We start from the raw sequence: 12,515 nt of genomic DNA, 5'->3' as shown, positions 1-12,515 counted from the left end.
ATATATTGCTTTGATGATCCATACGATGTTTTTGAAATTCATTACATGTTTCGGATGAAACATCATCCATCGTCAGTTGACAAATGAGAAATAAACTAAAGTTGAGCAATAAATAGTGTAACAAAGTGAGATATAACATGAATAATTAAGGATGAAGGCGAGAACAGAATAAAAACACCCAACCACGAAACAAAACAGAAAAAACCAAACTGTTTAGGCTAAGAAAAGAAACTAATTAGTATGAAAGGGATAAATTAAGATGTTTGACTTGGGAATTTAAAGATGGCTGCTCCCAAAGGATATGCATGGCTTCTTTGATTTTCAATTGGAAACGTGTGGAAGCAGAGTCGAGGATTTTAAAACAGTCTTCTGAACACCGGGAGCGACAATTTTCAGAACCTCTCAAGTGCTTAAATATGTGGGAATGTTTGTCGGAGGCGAGATGTTCACGGATGCGAGTGGCGAAATGTCTATTGGTTTCACCAATATAACAGGCATTACAGCCTGCACATGAAAACTTGTAAATGACTCGCGATCGTAAACCCGCAGGGATAGGATCCTTCGCCCCAAACCAACTCCTAATTTTAAACGGGGTGAACACCAACTTAATTTCCAGGTCGCTGCAAATTTGTTGACTAATTTCTTAATTCTGCGTTTTGTTATGATGGAAAAGGGACCGATGTACGGTAATTTAAAATACAAACAATTGTCCTTCCGAGCAACACTCTGAGAGGAATTGGAGGTAAAGTAATTGTTGAGAAATTTTCTAACAACATTCTCGATAACGCTAGAAGGAAACAAATTCTTCCTTAATGTTTTGGTAAGGTTGCTTATGTCCAAGTGAAAACCAGTCCAAGTATTATTAATTTTAAATACTCGGTCAACCAGAGTGCGTACTAGTCCTAATTTGTAACTGAAAGGTACAAAGCTGTAATAATTAGTGAGAAGACCGGTGTAGGTCTTCTTGTGGAAAACCGAGGAAATAATGCCCTGATTACTATGGTTATCTAAAAGCACATCTAAAAGATATATTGTTTAGACTCCATAAATTTGATTTTCTAGCGCCTAATTAAGCCTCGTATATCAAATAAACTAAAATAAAAACAAATAGCTGTCTTCAGCATTTGCGACTGTTGGATAAAACCCCACTCTGTTAAGCTCCAGTTTTAAAACTAACGTTCTCGACATTCTCGTGAATTATAGCTTCGCTGTTTCCATCCCTTGCAGCACCTAAGGTAGACATCCCATCTTGTTTTGTAGGCTCGTCCATATCTGTATAAAGTTACTGGTCTAATGAAAAAAAGAGATGCGCATTAATAAGAACATGTAATTGCAACACAGGGGTTTGGGCGCCAGGAAGCAATGGCCTCAAGGCTCACATTAAGTTAGTATCTTATTTTGTGAGGGTAGCACCAGAAACCCATAAGGGTTGAAACGTGTAACGGCCCCTTGTGTGCTGGGAAACAAGCTTTTGAATATTCAATTTGCCAAGTACCATATTTGGAACAACAAGAGCGAGGGGTTTCCAAATATGGTACTTAGCACTGAAACATTCAACCAATCAGTTCGCACTGAATATTCGGAAGCTGTGAACGCGCGTTACACGTTTCAACCCTTGTGGGCTTCTGGTAGCACTGAATAGTGTTACCAACGTGACTAACAAACCTTTAGACCTCAGAATTCAGACCAGATCACAACACCGGGAACTCCGTGGTGCTTTTTCCGAATATTAAGGAATCATTATCCTCCCACAGAATCCCGAGGTTGGGACGTGAGGACTTCGGTTTATAGTCCTTACTAGAGAAGACTTGATAGTCTGATCATTTGTGGACGTAATTAAGAAGGGAGCACTTCCTAAGTTTTATAAACACCCTGAGTATTGGTCAAACCGGAGGTTTTGATTCCGCGACTTCCCGTACCGCAGGCCGGTGCTCAACAAACTGACCTAACTGTTCCGTCAACCGTTCGAGAACCCAGAAAGTATGGAATGGCAAATACCAGGCAGACAAGATTTTCAATCGAAGGTTGCTGATTTGCAACAATGTCAACATATTTGAAAGGAAGTCTCTGCTATAGTGAGGCCTGTTTGCGAAACAATTTGTCCAAATACTTAAGAAATGCTGACTCTATTGGGCAGTCCGGCAAACGTATAAGGCAGGTATCTGACCTATCGGATTCCTACCCGGCAATTATGTAAAACAGCTGTAAAGCGTTTTTCACTTTTTTCAGCTTAACTGATGATTTTCCATGTTCAAATAAAGTTTACTTACTTACTTACTTACTTACTTAGAGCGGTTTTCAAATGATCGTCGTAAAACCAAAACCAAATTAATTACTTTGGCCGATCAAAAATAACGGAGACAGTCCGTTAAACCAATCAAAACTCGTAATTACATGTAGCTGACACAAAGCGCGGGAAAATGTGCACACGCGAGCTACGATTGGTTTTGGTTTCACTTCTGATTGGTTGAAAGAAAGGTGCGAGGACTTTGAACCAATCACTGAGTGAAGGAATCATAAACCAAAGCAATTTGCTAATTATTCTCGAGACTCACTTGAAAACCGCTCTACTTACTTACTTACTCACTTACTTACTTACTTACTTACTTACTTACTTACTTACTTACTTACTTACTTACTTACTTACTTACTTACTTACTTACTTACTTACTTACTTACTTACTTACTTACTTACTTACTTACTTACTTACTGACTTAATTACTTACTTACTGACTTAATTACTTACTTATAATTATACCACTAGAGTGTAACACGTTATTATTACCTTGAACGTTTGCATCTAGACCAACCAAACAATCCACAGCGCGTTTTGTAAGTCTGGTAAGCGATCATTGAAACTTGTATCTGGTATGATATTTGTCTGCTTTTACTGTCCTCACACACCTTGAATCTGCGATGATCAATGACAGAGAATCAGACATTTGCGAAGAGGAAAAATTAAATGTTGCACCGAAGGCAGCATTCTCAGTTCAAAGGGCAATACATATTGCTCTTGCTACGAAGCTTTGAGTTTCAGAGATATGCTTGTTTCCGGAAAAAAGAAAGTTACTGGCACTCTTGTTGAGACCATATATTTTGGTGAGTGGAGTTAACTTTGAGACCAGACCTCACACCTTTTCCAATGAAAATTGAAAAAAAAGTGCGTTCGGTAGCCATATGTTTTTTTGGCGGCCCTAAAATTAAAATTATTTGCCGTACCCATATATTCACTTTTTTTTGCAACATTTATATGGATTTTCTTTATTACATTTTTTTGCAGTCGGTGTAAATATGCATTTCATTTAATATAATATTTACTTTACCTGTTTGTAGGGATAAATCTACTGGCTTAACTCTAAAAATATTTAGCCGTAAATACAGTTTATATTAGAAAACTTATTCAACGTATTTTGCACTTCATAATACGGGCCAGACTAGCTTGGTTAATAATAAAAAAGATTATGAATGAAATAGATATATGTTATTCATCGGCTGGGAGATACGTATAGGGAAAAACTGTGCCCGAGGTCTTGAGTACGGCTCGACGCCGCAGGCCGAGGGACGTACTCAAGGCCGAGGGCATAATTTTTCCCTACATGGACAGATCTAACCCGGTGAATAACGTATTTATTTTTTCTGCTTTCTTTTTTTCTGAAAAGAAGATGGCAAACTGATTTGCTACGTCGCACTATCACAGTTGAAATTAACTGAAAAAAGCCCGCCGTTCGCAAAGCTCAGAGAAAAATGACAGATTAACGATAAAACAGTACTTCAAATATCTCTTGGTGTAATAAATATAAAAAGCAGTTGTATTTTAGAGCAATCAAAGAGAAATGAGCTAAACCGTCAAACTAAACAATGTTTGAAAAATTCGTATAATCAGGCGAATAATGTTCTACGTATTAAAGTGCTTTGTCTTGTTGAAAATGAAAAGAAAGTTCTTAAAACAGGAGGAAAAAAATTAGTAAAAATACTCTTCTCATTCTGTGCCTTTATATCTTATTATTTCAAGTATTTGTCTTTGTTCTCCGTCAAGTCGTTCACAAATAAGTGCAAAACTTATAGAAACTGCACAAGAAAAACTTGTTGACATTGACAGTAGCTCATGCACACTCCACAGAGTTGCGATTTGTTTGTTTGACTTTTTTAGCTACGAATCCGTATTTCAAGTTTCTTGAACGAGATTATAAAATAGACCTCTAAAGAACATAACGGATGTCAAGCGAAAAAACTAAGCTCAAAGGACTTCTCTGCAGTTAGTCGTTTAGGTTAAACTGCATGTCAACAGTTCAAGAAAACAACAACAGTAAAACAACAACCTATTTTAGTTACGAAACTGTATATTCTTGAATGAAGCAACATAGAACGAGATTAGAAAATAGAAGTCCAAAGAAAATAACGGATGTTGACCGAAAAACTGAGTTCAAAAGTCTTCCTCTGCAGTGAAAGTTGTTTTAAGTTCAACTGTATGTCAAACAGTTCAAGAACAACTCAAAAAACAGTATACAGCAAAGTGTTGTCAGCAAAATATTCACCTTTTTGAATAATAAGTAGGCCTATTATTTATGGCTGATGTTTTTCTTTCTCTTTGCAACGGTTAGTAAGCGAAAACTTCCATTTTAAGAGGTAAAATTCAACGTTTCGTCGCGCCGTTATGTAGTAAAAAAAAAAAAAAAAACTTAAGATTTCTCGCGAATTCCGGACCGGACAACCGGTCCGGATGGAAAAAGGCTGGACCGGCCAAGAGTTCGTTACTAGCCAATCAGATTCAAGGATTTAGGATTCGGGCACGCTGAGATGCTTCACAAAAAAATTAAGGTATCTTATTAGATGTTTTGGTGTGTAGTATCGCTGAGTATTTTTATGAGCTGTGCTGTATTTTGACGAGTCCGCTAGGGAGAGTCAAACTGCAAGCAACGAGTAAAAATGCTCAGGGATACTACACAACAAAACATCGAATAAACTATTTATTATCCAACTTTTTCGCTCTAGATTTTTAGCGAGTGAATTGTAAACAAGCCGGAACGTGTGAAAGATTTTTGCGTGACAAGTTTTCGGCAAGACTATGATAGGCTAAAGAAACGTCGACTTGTCTAACCAGGGTGCATTTTTCTTTTCGGTCAAGTTTCTCAAACTCTTACACATTTGAAAGCGCTGCTAGTACGAAATAGACATTTTCTTCAATGAAAAGCATTACAGAAATTTTAATTTAAACCTTAGAACTTGCGGAGCAACCATGTTGTACTTAAAAACGAAATTGGTTGAGAAGGCCCTTAAAAACTGGCACTTTAAATGTCATTTTCGTCGTCCGATTCAATCACGTGTCACCGACGGCGCTTTACTCCTGGAATTTCAGGTTTTGAACCGACAACAATTGTACAGTTATTAAAAAGTGCACTAGGGAATGATGTGGAAGCCCCTTCGCTACTAGCAGTTATTGCGGAGCTGAGCTTACTCTCTGTTCATCGGTTTCATTGCTTCTTTCGGTTCTGTGGCACTGGATCTCTGGCTTATCAAAAAGGACATCCTCGTTTGCTGTTCCTCTGAGACTACTGAATAGCTGTTATTATTATTATTTTAAATTTTTGTACCCTGATGACTGAGAAATGTCGAGGGGGTTCATGTTTTCATCCCTCAGCTCGTACGGCGAGCTGAGTGGTTGGTGTGCTGCTGTTATGGCCATAGTTTTCATAAAGTATCCCAGTGAATGTATTCCAAGAGGTTGGTTTTTTTAACCAAAATTGATTTTGTGGGTTTTTCATCACTGCCAAGTACAAGGGACTGTCTGGCAAGATAGTGTTTGAAGAACTTCACAGGACACCTTTCGGTACCTGTGGCATGAATTCGCGGACTGGAGTATCTTTCGGTACCAAACACTTTACCCCCCCCCCCCCTCCCCTCCCCCACTCATTTCTCGTTTTGGTGCCTCTCTCAGTGTTCCAAATGATGTACTCGCGTTTTTCACCTCCTTCTTCCCTTCTAACCTCAAGGTCTCCCAACAGGATTCTCCGGTGTTCGTCTCTTGCCCTCCATCCAAAGTGCATAGGGTTGTTGAGCCATACTGTACGGATAAGGGCTTCTAGACAATGATCCTCAAGTTGCTTTGTAGACCAAAGTTTTCCATATCCTCTTCGTTTAACCCAAATGCCTTATTCGGACGGCATCCTTTTGCTTGCTGGCGAAACTGTTTTCGTTTTAATTCAATAGCAGCTCTGTACTTGGTAAATTCTTTGTCGTTGGTTGAAAAGACAGTACGGCTTTTCAAGATCACGCAAATGGCGGCCAAAACTTCGCTGAAAGGACGTGAGCTTACTTGGATCAAACTCAGTGCCCTCTTGCCTTTTGACATTGATGAAAAAGTGACAAAGAAGACGGTCAAGCTGCACTGGTGGTATATCTTCCAAATTTCTTTCTTCACCAACAGAGGGGCGCCATCTTTTCCGTACGTTCAGGTCTGTTTTCGTTTTCTTTGCTGTGTTTACACTTTTGTTTCGATGATGAAATCCCCAATGCCCAATCTGCGCATCATTAAGAATTTCTGGCGTAGAAGGCTGTCACTTCCTCCGGTGTCTACAGTAGTTGCATTAGTCGTATTGCTGCCAAACAAGTCTAAGTCAAAATTGGGTAGCCCATTAAATTCATCGTCATCTCCGCGAAAAGGTGTAAGAATGTCGTCCATTGTCACTTTTTTTGGAACAAATTTCGCTGGCAAAAAATCAACGTCAGCACCTAAATAAGTCAAAACGGTACTCTACTGTACAATAACCAACTGTACAAATAACCAACTGTACAATATCGGGGGATATTTGTACTCGTTTCGTGCGTTTTTGTACAATAACTAATACAGTTGGATAATCAACGAATGGAATGTAGAGTTCCTCGTTTGTGGAAACTTGCTGATGTTCCATCTTTACCCACGGTCCCTACGATCTGTGACTTTATTAAAGATCTAAGGCCAACTTTCCTTTCCAACTCTGTCAAAGGTTGCTGAATGCATTGTCATCGAAAAGGAATTGAAAGCAACAACATTGTCATCTATTGACCCTGGTCAATTTCGTTTTATTCCAGGATCTTCAACTACCTTTGCTCTTATGTCGATGCTCCACCACTGGCTGCGCGCTACTGACGGGAATGGCTCAATTGCTAGAGCTGCTCTCCTAGACTATAGGAAAGCATTTTATTTGGTACATCACCATTTGTTGATAGCCAAATTGTTCAGCCTTGGGGTTAAGCCAACCCATTGACTTCCTAAGGGTAGGCAACAAGGGGTCAAACTGCTATTCCAGCTGACTAAATGTTCCTGACGGAGTTTCTTAAGGCACGCGTTTAGGCCCCTGGCTGCTTTTAGTAATGATTAACGACCTAAAGTTACCGAGAGAATCGTTCTCCATGTGGAAGTTTGCAGACGACACAACTGTTTTGGAGGTGGTGCCAACTTCTGGGGAAAACTCTTTACAGGAAGCTGTACGTCAAGCGCATTTCCAGCTGGTATCACAATAATCTCTTCCAATTAAACCCGACCAAGTACAAAGAGTTAGTGGTTTATTTTTAGAAAATCCCACCATCTCATGGCCCGATTAAGATGGACGGCATGCAGTTTGACGGTATCTTCTGCTAAAGTCCTAGGGGTTATGATCAGTAATGACTTGAAATGGAACGATCACGTGGAAACTATCACCTCCAAAGCCGCAAGTCGATTTTATCTTTTGAGTCAGCTAGAGAGGGCCGGCATAGGTCCCGACGACCTGTTAGCTTTTTATTATAGTGTCATTAGATCAGTGCTAAAATTCTCATGTCAGCTATTCCATCGTAGTCTCTGGAAATATTTGTCTGATGACATCGAACGTATTCAGAGGCGCGCCATGCGAATAATCTTAGTGAAAATCCTAGTTTATCGTATTGTGAGGCGATGGGTAAGGCCGGAATTCCAACACTTTCAGAGAGACGTGAATCATTATCTATTAAATTATTTAAAGATATTGTAACTAATGAACACCACAAGCTAGCTAATCTGCAACCTCCTATGGCCAGTTCCCAAGCTCGGCGTTTGAGAAATAAGAGACGTTTGTTACACCGATCGTTTCCTGGACTCTTTTACTATTAGCCACGCGATGTAAATAACCTTTAAACACAATTGTAATTAACCATTTTTATTGTAATTTTTATATTGTACTTAATTCAGTCTTACGACTGTAATGTATGATGTTTTTAAGAAACGAGCTTACTACTTTATTTCACGACTAAAACAGTCCGTGGGCTAATAACTAAAAAAACTATTCTAGTCCACCGATGGCCTATATTCTCTTAGTATCGAACCTGGTATTGTCCCGAATGATCCCGTGCTATTCAAAACAATACTTTTCTTTCTCTCTCTCAAATCAAGGTGGCGGACAGTACGAAACTACATTTCTCTTAAAAATCAATGCAAAACTCCTGAGTCGTACCAAGGCTTCCTGTTTGTACAAGACCTTCTCTCAGGACCACACCCAGGAAACAGTTAGCGAGAGTAGGACTATCTGGATTAACATGCCATACATAGGCGAGAAAGGCGAACAATTAACAAAATCCTTGGTTCACAAGCTCTGCAGGTGTATACCACCCTCCAAAAATGTTTCATTTCGAATTTTCCCTAGAACAAACAAGGTCTCGTTTTATACCAACCCAAAGGACAAAACTCTGCTATTAAGTAAATCTAATCTTGTTGATCAATTTACTTGCCCTTGCTGTAATTCTAGTTACATAGGAAAAACTGAGCGCACCTTGTACGAACGCACAATGGAACATGCCCGAGACAAGGACAGTGCTATTTGTTGCCATCTGGATAATTGTGAAAACTACCAACACCTTTTGTCACTTTCTAATTTCCCTTGTAATAATTCCATCCTTGTCAACACTAAGGAATTCTACTTGAATACAGTCAGGGACAATACCAGCATAATTGATATGGACAACAACTGGAATATTCTTTTATTTAAAGAAACTTTCTATATAACTAAGTAGTCTGCAATTAACTCTGGCTTAAAAGCTAGCCGCGAACTATTATTATTTAAATAAGTCTCCTGTATTTAAATCACGCGCTCTATAAACCTTGATTCGCCTGATGTTGAAGTAAATCGAAATATAGCAATAACATCCGTATAACTCTGGTGAATATCGCCATGAAATTGACTTTGTTCGGTTTGTCTTTCGTAATTGTCGGTTGGTCCCGGATTTTGGATAACTGACACAGAAATACCCTGTTTCGAGTTGAAATACTAACATTTCTCATGACTCGAATAGTGGTGAAGTAACGAAAATTCCGAATGCTTTCATGGTTTCCGAAAAGAAAATGGTGAAGAGTAGGAGACAAGTTCGGAAACTTCGATTAAAAAATGTCCAATAAAAGAATTCAAAGGATTCTCAAACCAAAGGACAGCGGACATGGAGAAACCCATTTTTGTTTGTTTGTTTGTTTGTTTTGGCAGTGAAGTACAAAAGAAAACCAACGACGTCCGTTAACATCTGGTACAAGAGTACACCAATAAGTAAATATCAACTTGAAATAATATCTACAATGATGTAACCAAGCCTAAATTTAAAAGCGGAGCTCCCGGGTTATTTATTCTTATTGGCCTTACTTCAACGACGAATTTACGGGATAAAACAATTTTGAATTGTTTTTGTTTAGCCTTGACGAAAAACGGTCAACTAAAGAAAACAAAACAATCCAGAATGAGTTCTTTCGTTTCTGCCCTTCTGTCATAGGTTGTCGATGCATCATGAAACCTTATCAGATTCAAAATTGAAAATCTTCTAAAGATATGCCAAAATTACAGTACAGAGAAAAAGTAGGCTAAACAAATTACAAATAAACACTCGGCTTTAACTTTATATCCCTCCGATGCTTCAATTGAATAACAGTTACTGCGTAACCACCAGCATGGTCCTGACAAACATAAGTACTTTAAAGCTGGTATTCACTAGCGACGGAGTCGGAGTCTTAGTCGGAGTCGTAAGAGCGCTTATCATATGACCCGTACGGCCCCGCGCGCGCTTTCATTGCAAAACTATTGAAAAAATCCCCGTATGAGGGCCGTAAAAAGCGGGCCGAAAAGCGCGGTGGTCATATGATAAAATGCTTATTGACTGAGTTAGGTCGGGCCGGACGGGAAAATATTTGGCCATCGGTCATGGCGCACGGACCTCGCTGCGCTCGGTCCGTACGCCATGACCTCGGGCCAAATATTTTCCCGTCTGGCCCTCCCACTCAGTCAATAAGTACATATTATGACCTAGTGAAAATCAAAGATCGGAGTCGTAAGCAGAGTCAAAAGCTCGACGGATTCGGAGTCGGAAGAATCAGAACGTTCTCATTTTCTTCCGACTCCGCTTATGAATCCGTCGCTCATGATCCAGTGAAAACTAGATTGTCGGAGTCGGAAGCAGACCAATCACAATTCTTGCAATGGAGTATTGTGATTGCTTTATTCTTCCGCTTCTGCTTCCGACTCCGACAATGCAGTTTTCACTGGATCGTAAGCGACAGAGTCATAAGCGGAATCGGTACTTTGCTTCCGACTCCGACAGTTTGATTTTCACTAGATCGTATCGCTCTGTGCTTCTGATTACAACTCCAACTGTTCCATGCTTAGTTTGCATTTTTGAGCGTTAAAATAGAATTTTCGGTCCTTTATTTCTAGCATTAAGTCGTATATTTTGAGGTCCCTCAGCCAGATACTAACTCCGCTGGGCATGGATAACTTCACTGAACTTTTGTCGTGGAAACTGTCAGACGCTGAGAGTACACGCTTAAGTTTGCTGTGAGAAAAAAGTTGAACTTCATGTCAGCCTCGAAGCCAATGTTTCTCGATTACCATTTATTTTCTTCATCTTTCTGGGTTTAGTATTTTACATATTAAGTCCCAAAAAACAAAACGCAGCTCAGTTTGACAGTTTTGGAACAACGTACTGTGTCAACTTTCTGCACTACCTATTTTTGAACTTTGTTTTGAGCTATGTTTTGGTATTTTTGAGCTGCTTTTCGTTAGAGTTTACTGAGAAATTCCAGTTTTAAGCATTATGCTAACTGTATAAAAGCCTAAGCATTTAATCGGCTTTTCCTTTCGCTTGAGCATTTCAGTTGTTGATTATCATCGCCACATATTGCCAAGTTTTATGGTAGCAGGCAAATCCAAGTTATTCATTGAATTAAGCGGTTTTCATTCTAAAAATATCTTAGTTCCTATTCGCTAGACTCTTGACACCTGACTTTGAAAGGGTTTCCATTGTTTTTTGTTTTATATATATATATATATATATAATTTTTTTATTGCGACACGAAGAACGCTACTTACAGAACAAAGCAAACACTACTTACAACACTAAGTACAATCTCATTTACAAAACATTACTTACACTACTTATTACACAATACTTCCTAGACTTCAATTTTTACAATACTTTTAACAGTTTGTTTTTCTTTTATTTAGTTACCGCACACCTATGTACTTAGAAAAATGCAATTCAACAAGGGTTTCCACTTAGTCTCTAGCATCTTCCTATTATTGTACTTAGCGCAACTAGTTCCTTATAGGAAGGGAAGAACGGACGACAGTTATTCCTACGACAGTTCCATAAATGTAGCTTACCTAAAACAATTAAATAATTAAACAGAGAACATTTAGTATCTGTGACACCAACTAAAATAGTCTTTAACTCAAGTTTCCTTTGTTCTTTGGCTATAGCGATGCAATAAGATTCAAATTCTTCACAAAACGTAGGTGAGTAAACACAGTAAAAGAATAAATGATCAATTATTTCCGCACCAGTATTACAAAAAGTGCAGAGATCGCTTTGTATTAAACCTATCTTAGCTAAGCGGGAATTTGTGAATAAAATGTCATTCAGTATTTTAAATTGAAAGCATTGTACGTATGTTTCACAGATACAGGACCTTATTAATGAGAAGGCTTTTTTTATTTCCACATCATCAATAGAAAATTTTGATTTCAACTTTGTGAAGCCTCTGGATTCTGTCGCCTTAATGGATATAAGCAGACCGTAGATCTCCCTAGACTTGCTAAGTGCTGGATCAAAAATTTTTTGTCACCAATCTTAAATTGCAGTGATCTAACATGATTTCACGGCTTCGAATTCTTAGATGACTTTTTAAACCATCATGTTTTACAAGGTTAAAGGACTCTGTGTAAAAAAGATAGGTTTACCGTTTACTCTAATGTTACAATATTGTTCCAGACAAGAGCCATAATAGGACAACGAGGGCTCTCAGGGCGTTGGCCGGGATATCTTAATTTCCAAAAAGTTATTTTTGGAACTATGCGGACCATGCGAAAACAGTTTCCGGTTACCCAGTTGACTTCCGGTGAAGGAGTAGCCGTCCGGAAGACTCGCTTTTATCCAAAAAAAATGGCGGCCAAAGTGGAGCAATGTGACTTTGATTTGGTTAAATTATTCTGCTTTAGCTAAGAAAATTATTACCAAAGCAAATGGAAAAAATTTCTACTTAATTGGATCC

General features: G+C 38.7%; 1 long non-coding RNA gene across 1 annotated transcript in view; it reads right to left on the bottom strand.

The window, feature by feature from the left end:
- Window positions 1–794: 794 nt before the first annotated feature.
- The window catches only part of LOC138045852 (uncharacterized), a 30,704-nt gene continuing 18,983 nt past the window's right edge, over window positions 795–12,515 (bottom strand). The window contains exons 2-3 of the long non-coding RNA XR_011131678.1: window positions 2,787–2,912; window positions 795–1,290 (exon numbers count right to left, since the gene is read on the bottom strand). This is a non-coding gene — a long non-coding RNA (uncharacterized lncRNA). The remainder of the gene's footprint in view (window positions 1,291–2,786; window positions 2,913–12,515) is intronic.

The sequence above is a fragment of the Montipora capricornis genome, chromosome 4 (assembly GCF_036669925.1).
Source record: "Montipora capricornis isolate CH-2021 chromosome 4, ASM3666992v2, whole genome shotgun sequence".
Classification (NCBI taxonomy): domain Eukaryota; kingdom Metazoa; phylum Cnidaria; class Anthozoa; order Scleractinia; family Acroporidae; genus Montipora; species Montipora capricornis.
This window is presented reverse-complemented; position numbering and strand designations above follow the sequence as displayed.